Source organism: Mobula hypostoma, chromosome 6 (assembly GCF_963921235.1).
Source record: "Mobula hypostoma chromosome 6, sMobHyp1.1, whole genome shotgun sequence".
Lineage (NCBI taxonomy): Eukaryota > Metazoa > Chordata > Chondrichthyes > Myliobatiformes > Myliobatidae > Mobula > Mobula hypostoma.
Window position 1 is genome coordinate 2,253,839 of NC_086102.1, and position 12,184 is coordinate 2,266,022.

Consider the following 12,184-nt stretch of genomic DNA (forward strand, 5'->3'; position numbering starts at 1 on the left):
GTCTTTTTCCCAGGATAGGGGAGCCCAAAACTAGAGGCCAAAGGTTTAAATTGAGAGAGGAAAGTTTTAAAAGGGTCCTGGGGGCAACTTTTACACCCAGAGGGTGATAAGTATATTGAAAAAGTTGCCAGATGAAGTATTTGAGGCAGGTACAACAGTATCATTTAAGAACTTGGACTGGTACATGGAGTGATGGGGTTTAGAGGAATACGGGCTGACTGCAGGAAACTGAGAGCAGCTGGGTGGACCCCGTGCTCGGCATTGACTTGATGGGCCAAAGGGCCTCTATCTGTGCTGATATTGTTCCATTATCCTCTGACTTTTGAAATGTAGTTGTTTTTGCAATGTTAAAAATGCTGCTGCTATTTGGCACAGAATGAGCTTCCACAATTGGTAAAATAGTAATGGCCAGACAGAAAAGGAGAAAGTGCAGGAGGAAGTGTATTTTAATAATGACTAGATAATCTATTTTAGCAAGTTAAATGAATGAAAACACCATGGGAACTTTTAGATCTACCAACCAAATTGGACTGGTCTATTGGAGTCCCGGAGTGCCACGGCAGTGCGACATTATTGTAGCTCGGGGCGTCAGAGTTCAGAATTCAGTTGTGAAATCCTCTGTCAGAAAATGTGTACGTTCTTCCCATGAGTGGTCGGGTTTCCTCCGGGTGCTCCAGTTTCTCCCACAGTCCACAGATGTACCAGTTAGTAGGTTAATTGGTCATTGTAAATTGTCCCATGATTGGGTTAAGGTTAAACAGGTGGGTTATTGGGTGTTGTGGCTCATTGGGCCAGAATGGCCCGTTTAACGTTGTACTCCAATTAAAAAAAATAAATAGATACAGGCCTTTGGGCCCCACCAGTCAGTGCCAACAAGCGTGCCCACCCCGTCAGTCCTAATTTTCTAAGCTTAGCCCACAGTCTCACTTCTCAATACACTAATCCAAGTGCTTCGTAAATGAGCCTCACCTCAAGAACGGGTGCTCCAACACTGCAGCAGAAGAATGATCATTCAAGTCCCAAGTCTCATCAGGAGAGCTGGAGCCTGCAGATGCTGGTTTGGAGCAGGAAGGTCACCAGTGAGCTGTGGCAGATACACAACATAGAAAATAGGACATAGCACATAGTACATTACAGGTCATAGAATCATAGAAAACCTACAGCACAATACAGGCCCTTTGGCCCAGAATGCTGTGCCGAGCATATACTTACTTTAGAAGTTACCCTGGGTTACCCATAGCCCTCTATTTTTCTGAGCTCCATGTACCTGTCCAGGAGTCTCGTAAAAGACACTATCGTATCCTCCACCACCACCGTCGCCGGCAGCCCATTCCATGAACTCACCACTCTCTGCGTAAAAAACTTACCCCTGACATCTCCTCTGTACCTACTTCCAAGCATCTTAAAACTGGGCCCTCTCTTTTTAGCCATTTCAGCCCTGGGAAAAAGCCTCCGACTATCCACACAATCAGTGCCTCTCATCATTTTATATACCTCTATAACGTCACCTTTCATCCTCCGTTGCTGCAAGGAGAAAAGGCCAAGTACACTCAACTTATTCTCGTAAGGAATGCTCTCCAATCCAGGCAACATCCTTGTAAATCTCCTCTGGACCCTTTCTATGGTTTCCACATCCTTCCTGTAGTGAGGTGACCAGAACTGAGCACAGTACTCCAAGTCGGGTCTGACCAGGGTCCGATATAGCTGCAACATTACCTCTCCACTCCTAAACTCAATCCCACGGTTGATGAAGGCCAATGCACCGTATGCCTTTTTAGCTACAGAGTCAACCTGCGCAGCAGCTTTGAGTGTCCGATGGACTCAGACCCCAAGATCCCTCTGATCCTCCACACTGCCAAGAGTCTTAACATCAATGCTATATTCTCTCATCATACTTTACCTACCAAAATGAACCACTTCACACTTATCTGGGTTGAATGCCATCTGCCACTTCTCAGCCCAGTTTTCCATCCTATCGATGTCCCGCTGTAACCTCTGACAGCCATCCAGAACTATCCACAACACCCCCAACTTTTGTGTCATCAGCAAATTTACTAACCCATCCCTCCACTTCCTCATCCAGGTCATTTATAAAAATCACGAAGAGTAGGGGTCCCAGAACAGATTTCTGAGGCACTCCACTGGTGACCGACCTCCATGCAGAATATGACCCGTCTACAACCACTCTTTGCCTTCTGTGGGCAAGCCGGTTCTGGATCCACAAAGCAATGTCCCCTTGGATCCCATGCCTCCTTACGTCCTCAATAAGCCTTATCAAATACCTTGCTGAAATCCATATATGCTACATCTACTGCTCTACCTACATTAATGTGTTTAGTCACATTCTCAAAAAATCCAATCAGGCTCATAAGACACGACCTGCCTTTGACAAAGCCATGCTGACAATTCCTAATCATATTATGCCTCTCCAAATGTTCATAAATCCTGCCTCTCAGGATCTTCTCCAACAACTTACCAACCATTGAAGTAAGACTCACTGGTCTATAATTTCCTGAGCTATCTCTAGCCCCTTTCTTGAATAAGGGAACAACATCTGCAACCCTCCAATCCTCTGAAACCTCTCCTGTCCCCATTGATGATACAAATATCATCGCCAGAGGCTCAGCTATCTCCTCCGTCGCTTCCCACAGTAGCCTAAGTTACATATCATCTGGTCCTGGTGACTTATCCAACTTGATGCTTTCCAAAAGCTCTAGCACATCCTCTTTCTTAATGTCTATATGCTCAAGCTTTTCAGTCTGCTGTAAGTCATCCCTACAATCGCCAAGATCCTTTTCTGTAGTGAATACTGAAGCAAAGTATTTATTAAGTACCTCTGCTATCTCCTCCAGTTCCATATATACTTTTCCACTGTCTCACTTGATTGGTCCTATTCTCTCACGTCTTATCCTCTTGCTCTTCACATACTTGCAGAATGCCTTGGGGTTTTCCTTAATCCTGCTTGCCAAGACCTTCTCATTGCCCCTTCTGGCTCTCCAAATTTCATTCTTTATCTTGTTCCTGCTAGCCTTATAATCTTCTAGATCTCTATCATTACATAGTTTTTTGAACTTTTCATAAGCATTACCGTTCTTGTTGATTTTCAGCTGCCTTTGTATGCCATAATTCCTGTACCCTACCATCCTTTCCATGTCTCATTGGAATGTACCTATGCAGAATGGCATGCAAATACCCCCTGACTGTGTGCCACAGTTTCTGCCGTACATTTCCCTGAGAACATCTGTTCCCAATTTATGCTTCCAAGTTCATGCCTAATAGCTTCATATTTCCCCTTACTCCAATTAAACGCTTTCCTAACTTGTCTGTTCCTATCCCTCTCTAATGCTATGGTAAAGGAGATAGAATTGTGATCACTATCGCCAAAATGCTCTCCCACTGAGAGACCTGACACCTGACCAGGCTCATTTCCCAATACCAGATCAAGTACAGCCTCTCCTCTTGTAGGCTTATCTACATATTGTGCCAAGAAACCTTCCTGAACACACCTAACAAACTCCACCCCAGCTGAACCCCTTGCTGTAAGGAGCTGGCAATCAATATTTTGGAAATTAAAATCTCCCACCATGACAACATGACAACCCTGTTATTACTGCACCGTTCCAGAATCTGTCTCCCTATTTGCTCCTCGATGTCCTTGTTACTATTGGGTGGTCTATAAAAAACACCAGTAGAAATATTGACCCCCTCCTGTTTCTAACTTCCACCCACAGAGACTCAGTAGACAATCCCTCCATGACATCCTCTTTTTCTGCAGCCATGACACTATCTCTGATCAGCAGTGCCACGCCCCCACCTCTTTTGCCTCCATTCCTGTCCTTTCCGAAACATCTAAAGCCTGGCACTCTAAGTAGCCATTCTTGCCCCTGAGCCATCCAAATCTCTGTAATGGCAACAACATCATAGATCCAAGTACTGATCCATGCTCTAAGCTTATCCGCTTTGTTCATGATGCTACTTGCATTAAAATGAACACATCTCAAACCATCAGTGTGAGCCCATCCGTTCTCTGCCTACAAGTTTTCTCTATTTGTGAGCCAACCACCCCTTCACCATCGCTTCAGTTCAGTTCCCATCACCAAGCAATTCTAGTTTAAACTCTCCCCAATAACCTTAGCAAACTTGCCTGCCAGGATATTGGTCCCCCGGGATTCAAGTGCAACCCGTCCTTCAGCCCAGGATATTCTGCTGAACTTTTAATCTACTAAAATCAGTCTAACCTTTCCCTCGTATGTAACCCTCCATTTTTCGTTCATCTCTGTGCCTATCTAAGATTCTATTAAAAATCCCTAGATCCACACACCCACCACTTTCTGTGTAAAAGAAACCTACATAACCTTTAACATCCGCTCTATACATTCCTCCAATCCCCTTAAAATTAAAATCCGACACCATCGCTAACCTTATTAAACCTGGAGAATGAGAACTCCCATCTACTATCACCAAATTCATAGTTTCTTACCCCACACTGCTCGTTTCTACCTCCTACCCAAGATCCACAAACCTAATTGTCCAGGTAGATCCATTATCTCTGCCCCATTGAACTCATGTCTGCATACTTCAACTCCATTCTATCTCCCTTCCCACCTATATCCACAACTCTTCTCATGTACACAATCTCCTCAGTAACTTTCAATTCCTGACCTTGACCACCTCATTTCTATGGATGTCCAGTCCTGAAGCACTTCTATCCCCCGTCAAGGAGGCCTTAAGGCTCTCTGCTTCCTTCTCAATAAAAGACCTAACCATTCCCCTCCACCACCACCTTCTTCTAACTGGCAGAAATGGAACTCACCCTCAATGTATGGCAAAGTTATTTCCCATGGTAGAGGAGTCTAGGACAAGAGGGCATGACCTTAGGTTTGAAGGACATCCATTTAGAACAGAGCTGGGGAGAAATTATTTTAGTCAGAGGGTGGTTAATCTGTGGAATCTGTTGCCACGAGCGGCTGTGGAGGCGAAGTCATTGGGTGTATTTAAGGTAGAGATAGATAGTTCCTTGATTAACCAGGGCATCAAAGGGTATGGGGAGAAGGCAGGGGAGTTGGGATGACTGGAAGAATTGGATGAGCTATGATTGAATGGCCGACTTCAGCTCCTATATCTTATGGTCTTAGGGTCAACAATTTCTCCTTTGGCTCTTACAACTTTCTCCAAACCCAAGAGGTAGCCATGCGCATCTGCAATTGCCCTAGCTATGCCCAAACTTTCTATGTTCCAAGCCTTCCCCGGTAATGCTCTCAACTCTTCCTGCTCAATATTGACAACTGCATTGGTGCCACTTCATGCTCCCATGCTAAGCTTGTCGATTTCATGAACTTTGACTCCAAGTACAAACGTTAGTAGGGAAGGCTCAGCAGTGCCTATATTATCTTAGGAGTTTAACGAGGACAAATCTGGCCCAAAAGCTGCTGGTAAACCTATATGGATGTGTAACTGAGAGCATACTGACCTACTGCATGACAGTCTGGAACACCAGCTGCAATAAGATCAGCCTAAAAGCACGTCAGCAAATGCTCAGGACTGCACAGAGCATCACTGGGACACAACTACCAGAAATGGAAGCCATCTACAACTCGCCATGTCTATGTTGGGCTTGCAAAATCCTGACGGACTCATCCCACCTCAGTAATCAGCTGTTCAATCTCTTACCATCCAGCAGGAAATAGAAGCACCTCTGCACGGACATGCAGACTGAAAAACACACACAAAATGCTGCAGGAACTCAGCAGGCCAGGCAGCATCTAGGGAAAGAGTACAGTCGGCATTTCAGGCTGAAACCCTTCGGCAAGACTCTTTCCCATAGATGCTGCCTGGCCTGCTGAGTTCCTCCAGCATTTTGTGTGTGTTGCTCGGATTTCCAGCATCTGCAGATTTTCTCTTGCTATTGCTATCTTAACTATCCTTCTTCCCACCCTGTCTCTTGTAAAAATGCTATTCCCTTTTCTTAGTTCCTTAGTCTCCATTGCATTTGTTCCCAGGATGAGTCTTTCCTTTCCAGAACATCCTCCTTTCCAGATGTCCTCCTTCTTCAAAAAACATGGTTTCTCTTCTTCCTGCAAGATGCTGCCCTCACCTACATCTCTTCCATTTCCTGGATACTCGCACTCACCCCATCTTCCCACTTCTTCAACAGTGATTGAGTTCCTCTTGTCTTCATCTACCATCTCATGAGCCTCCATATCCAACACATCAACAGCCATCTTCAACAAGTTTCTGCCACCAAACATATCTATACCTTCACACCCACCCCACTCTCCATTTTCTGCAGGGATCACTTCCTCTGTGATTCCTTTGTCCCCATCAGCACATATTAGGATGCTCCTTATCGATTTCAGCTTAGCATTTAACACCATCAAAACTGATCAGTTAACTCCAAGACCAGGGCCTGAATACCCTTTTGTGCAATTGGTTCCTGGATTTCTTCACTCTCAGACCCCAGTCAGTTCGGATTGGCAGCAACATCTCCTCCACAATCGCCACCAGCACAGGAACACCGCGGTGATGTGTACTTAGTCCTCTGCTCTACTTGCTTTACAGCCTGGAATGTCAACAAATACACTCAAAAACTTCTATAGTTGTACCATGCATTCTGACAGGGTGCATCACTGTCTAGTATGGAAGGGCAACTGCACAGGACCAAAAGAAGCTGCAGAAGGTTATAAATCTAGTCAGCTCCATCTTGGGCACTAGCCTACAAAGTACCCAGGGCATCTTTAGGGAGCGGTGTCTCAGAAAGGCAGCGTCCATTATTAAAGACCTCCAGCACCCAGGGCATGCCCTTTTCTCACTGTTACCATCAGGTAGGAGATACAGAAGCCTGAAGACCCACACTCAGCGATTCAGGAACAGCTTCTTCCCCTCTGCCATCCGATTCCTAAATGGACATTGAATCTTTGGACACTACCTCACTTTTTTAATATACAGTATTTCTGTTTTTGCATGTTTTTTAATCTATTCAATATATGTATTTGATTTACTTGTTTATTTGTTATTATTATTTTTAATTTTATTTATTACTATTTTTTTCTCTCTGCTAGACTATGTATTGCATTGAACTGCTGCTGCTAAGTTAACAAATTTCACATCACATGCTGGTGATAATAAACCTGATTCTGTTTCTGATTATGTCTCTGTAACTAAGTACATCTGCAACACCACATACAAGTTTATTGACGACACCACTATTGTGGGCTGTATGAAAGGAGAACATCAATCAGCGTACAGGAGGGAGTTTGAAAACTTGTTTAAGTGGTGTAATAACAACAACCTCTCACTCAATGTCACTAAGACCAAGGAACGGATTATGGACTTCAGGAGAGGGAAAGCAGAGGTCCATGAGCCAGTAATCATCAGAGGATCAGAGGTGGAGAGGGTTAGTAACTTTAAATTCCTGGGTGTCACTACCTCAGAGGATCTGTCCTAAACCTATCGTATGAATATAATTGTAAAGAAAGCACAACAGCGCATTTACTCTACAGGAGTCTACGGAAATTTGGCATGTCATCGAGAGCCTTGATAAACCCCAGAGATGAGTGCTGGAAAGTGTGCTGACTGGCTGCATTATGGCCTGGTATGGGAACACCAATGCCTTTGAGCGTAAAATCCTGCAGAAGGTAGTGGATTCAGCGCAGTACATCGCAGGGTAAGCCCTCCTGACCATTGAGCACATCGCTGATGATTGATGCTACTTAAAACAGTAATGTGTAAAGGATCATCAATCCTCAGAGAACCTCACCACCCAGACCACGCTCTCTTCTCACTGCTGCCATCAGGTATAAGGCACAGGAGCCTCAGGACTCGAACCACCAGGTTCAAGAACAGCCATCAGGCTCTTGAACAAAAGGGGATAGCTACACTCATTTAAAGACTCTGTTATATTGTTATTTCATACTCGTTATTTATCGCTATTTATTTATACAGTCGTCCCTCGGTATCCGCTGGGGATCGGTTCCAGGACCCCCCGCAGATACCAAAATCCACGGATGTTCAAGTCCCTTATATAAAATGACGTAGTATTTGCATATAATCTACGCACATCCTCCCGTATACTTTAAATCAACTCTGGATTACTTATAATGCCTAATACAATGTAAATGCTATGTAATACAGTTGTTATTGTACATTGTTTAGGGAATAATGACAAGAAAAAAAAGCTTGTACATGTTAAACAGTTCCTGATGTTTACAGTTACTGCCCTATAGATTTGCTAAGTATGCCCACAGAGAAAGAATCTCAGGGCTGTATGTGGTGAGATGTATGTACTCTGATAAGGAATTTTAATTTGAACTTTGAACTTTGAAAGTTCATCCTTCCCCACTAATCTCCCTCCTGGCACACATCCTTGCAAGCAACAGCAATTTTACATCTGCCTATTCACCTCCTTGTTCACCTCCATTCAGGGCCCAAACTGTTCTTCCAGGTGAGGCAACATCTCTCCTGTGAATCCTCTACTTTGGTGAGACCCAACATAAATCGGGAGACAGCTTTGTCAAGCACCTCTGCTCAGTCTGCCAAGAGCTGAATTTCTCGGTGGCCAACCATTTTAATTACTATCCCCATTCCTGTTCTGACATGTTAGTCCATGACCTCTTCTACCATGTTGAGGCCACTCTCAGGATGAGCAGCAACACCTTATATTCTGTCTGGGCAGCCTCCACCTGATGGCATGAAAATCAATTTCCCCTCCCCCTTCCCTCTTTTTCTATTCCCCACTCTGACCTCTTACTTCTTCTCCTCACCTGCCTACCACTTCCCTTGGTGACCCTCCTTCTTCCCCTTGTCCAATGGTCCACTTCCCTCTCCTTTCAGATTCCCCCCTCTCCAGTCCTTTACCTTTCTCATCCACTGGCTTCACCGAAAACCTTCTAGCTAGTCTTCCTTCCCCTCCTCCCACCTTTTCATTCTGGCATCTTCCCCCTTCCCTCCCAGTTCTGAAGAACAGTCCCAGCCCAAAATCTCAACTGCTTATTCATTTCCAAAGTTGCTCTCTGACCAGCTGAGTTTCTATATCATCCTGTATGTGTTGCTCTGGATTACCAACACCTGCAGAATATCTTGTGTTTACATTAAAATTATGCCCCCGTTTCCACCCTGGATAAAAATCAACACTGAATCTTTGCCTCGTATCATCTTGAACATCTCCATCAAGTCACATCGCATCCTCCTTCACTCCAAAGAGACAAGGCCTAGCTTACTCAATCATTCCTCATAAAACATGCCCTCTAATCCAGGCAGCACCCTGGTAAATCTCCTCTGCACCAAATCGAAAGCTTCCACATCCTTCCTATCATGAAGCAACCAGAATTGAACACAATACTCCAAGTGTGCTCTAACCAGGGTTTCATGGAGCTGCAACCTCATGGCTCTTGAACTCAATCCTCCAACTAATGATATTGATGAACAAATAAATTATTTTCTTTAAATTTCTAATTCCAAGGGGTGAAGAAAGAAGAGTATGTATTGGAAGACAGATGTTAGAAACAGATGTAAATTGAAGTATATACACACAAAATGCTGGAGGAACTCAGCAAGTCATGCAGCATCTGTGCAGGGGAAGAACTGTTGAAGTTTTCGGTTGGTCCTGGCCAGTTGAGCTCATCTCGAGCATTTTGTATGTGTTGCTCAAGATCTGCACAGTCTTTTGTGTTTATATTTGCAGCTTTAACTAACTTTTGGGAGGGAAAGCTGTGTGAAATGGGAACATCTCACGATACCTTACACCATATCTGGTCTCTGGATTATAAGGAGAAAAAGATAGATGAGAGTAGCTATCTGACTGCTGGAAGATAACACTGGAGAAGTAGTAATGGAGGAAAAGAAATGGCGGAGGAACTGAATAAGTATTTTGCATCTCTCTTCACTGTGGAAGACAGTAGCAGAATGCCAGAAATGTGGGACAGTCAGGAGAGAGAGAGAGTGAGTGTAGTTGCCATTACTAGAGAGAAGGTGCTTGGGAAGCTGACAAGTCACCTGACCCAGAAGAACTAGCCCCAGGCTTCTGAAAGAGCTACTGTAGTTGTAAAGATTTTGGAGGCATCAGTAATGATCTTCCAAGAGTCAGTAGATTCTGAATGGCTCCAGAGGACTGGAAAATTGCAAAAGTCACTCCACATGATAAAATAGGCCAAAGTCAGCATGGTTTTCTCTCGGTGAAATCTTGCCTGACAGATCTATTGAAATTCTCTGAGGAAGTAACAGGCAGGATAGACGAAGGAGATTCAGTGGAGGTTGTTTATTTGAATTGTTGGAAGGCCTTTGATAAGGTGGTGCCCATGAGGCTGCTTAACAAAATAAGAGCCCCTGGTATCGTGGAAAGGTACTAAAACGGATCGAATATAGGGCAACTGGCAGGAGGCAGAGTGGGAATAAAGGGAGCCTTTTCTGGTTGGCTGCTGGTGACTAGTGATGTGCTGCAGGAGTTGGTGTTGGCACTGCTTCTTTTCACATTGCGTGTCAATGATTTGAATGAAGGTACTTGATGACTTTGTGGCCAAGTACGTGGATAACACGAAGATAGATGGAAAGCCAGGTACTGTTGAGGAGGCAGGGAGTCTACAGAGGGACTTGAATAGATTGGGGAAATAGGCAGATGGAATATAATGTAGGGAAGTGTATATTCATGCACTTTGCAGAAGGAATAAAGGTGTGGGCTATTTTGTAAATGGGGAGAAAATTCAAAGGTCAGAGGTGCAGATTCCCTAAAACTGAACTTTCATGTTCAGTCAGTGGTGAGGAAGGCAAATGCCATGTTAGCATTCATTCTGAGAGGACTAGAAAACAAGGAGGAGAGGCTGAAGCTTTATATATCATTGGTCAGACCACTTGCAGTAGTGTGGCAAGATTTGGGCCCCTTATCTAAGAAATGATGTGCTGGCATTGGAGAGGGTCCAGAGGAGGTTCGTGAGAATCATCCATGAATCAAAGGGTTAAAGTATGAGAAGTGCTTGAATGCTCTAGGCCTGTACTTCCACTTCCCTTTCTTGCATGTTCTTCTACCCTCTCCTATCAAATTTCATGTTCTCCAACCCTTTATCTCTTTCACCAATCAACTTCCCAGTTCTATACTTCACACCCTCCCTTCTCCCCTTCCTTTCAAGTCCCGATGAAGAGCCTTGCCTGAAACGTCAACTGATTATTCTTTTCCATTCTTTATTCTACTGCCTCGACTGTTGACATCCTCCGGCACTTTGGGTGTGTGGTTCTGGAGTTCCGGCATCTCCAAAGCTTCTCGCATTTGTGACTTACAGAGGATCTAGACAGATTAGGAGAATGGCCAGAGAAATGGCAGATGGAATACAGTGTCAGGAAGTGTATGGTCATGCACTTTGGCAGAAGAAATAAAAGCATAGACTATTTTCTCATTGGAGAGAAAATTCAAAAATCTGAGGTGCAAAGGGATTTGGGGTCCTCATGCAGGATTCCCTAAAGGTTACTTTGTGGGTTGAATTGGTGGTGAGGAAGGCAAATGTAATGTTAGAATTCATTTCAAGAGGACTAGAAACTAAATGCAAGGACATAATATTGAGGCTTTAAAAAAAGCAGTGGTGAGGCCTCAGTTGGAGATTGTGAGCAGTTTTTTGCCCCTTATCTAAGAAAGGACTTTGGAGAGCGTGCAAAGGAGTTTCATAAAACTGTTTCCAAAATTGAAAGGCTTATCATATAAGGCTCTGGATCTGTACTCACTAGAATTCAGAAGAACAAGGAGGACCTCATTGAAACCCATCAAATATTGCAAGGGGCTCGTTAGAATAGATTTGGAGAGGATGTTTCCTATGGTGGGGGAGCCTAAGACCAGAGAACACAGCCTCAGAATGGAGGCTGAACAGACAGGAGGAATTTCTTCAGCCAAAGGGTGGGAAATCTGTGAAATTTGTTGCCACAGGCGGCTGCTGGAGATCAAATCAATAGGTATATTCAAGGCAAAGGTTGATAGATTCTTGTTTAGTCAAGGCATCAAGATATGGGTAAAGGCAGATGAATGGGGTTCAGAGGGAAATGGGTCAGCCATGATGAAATGGCAGAGGAGATAATGGGTCAGACATGATGAAATGGCAGAGGAGATGGTGGGTCAGACATGATGAAATGGCAGAGGAGATGATGGGTCAGACATGATGAAATGGCAGAGGAGATGGTGGGTCAGACATGATGAAATGGCAGAGGAGAT

At 44.2% G+C, this 12,184-nt stretch overlaps 1 long non-coding RNA gene across 1 annotated transcript in view; it reads right to left on the minus strand.

Annotated features, from left to right (window-relative positions):
• The window catches only part of LOC134347442 (uncharacterized), a 101,770-nt gene that overhangs the window by 19,158 nt on the left and 70,428 nt on the right, over nt 1-12,184 (minus strand). Inside the window, exon 3 of the long non-coding RNA XR_010018155.1 lies at nt 970-1,084. This is a non-coding gene — a long non-coding RNA (uncharacterized LOC134347442). The remainder of the gene's footprint in view (nt 1-969; nt 1,085-12,184) is intronic.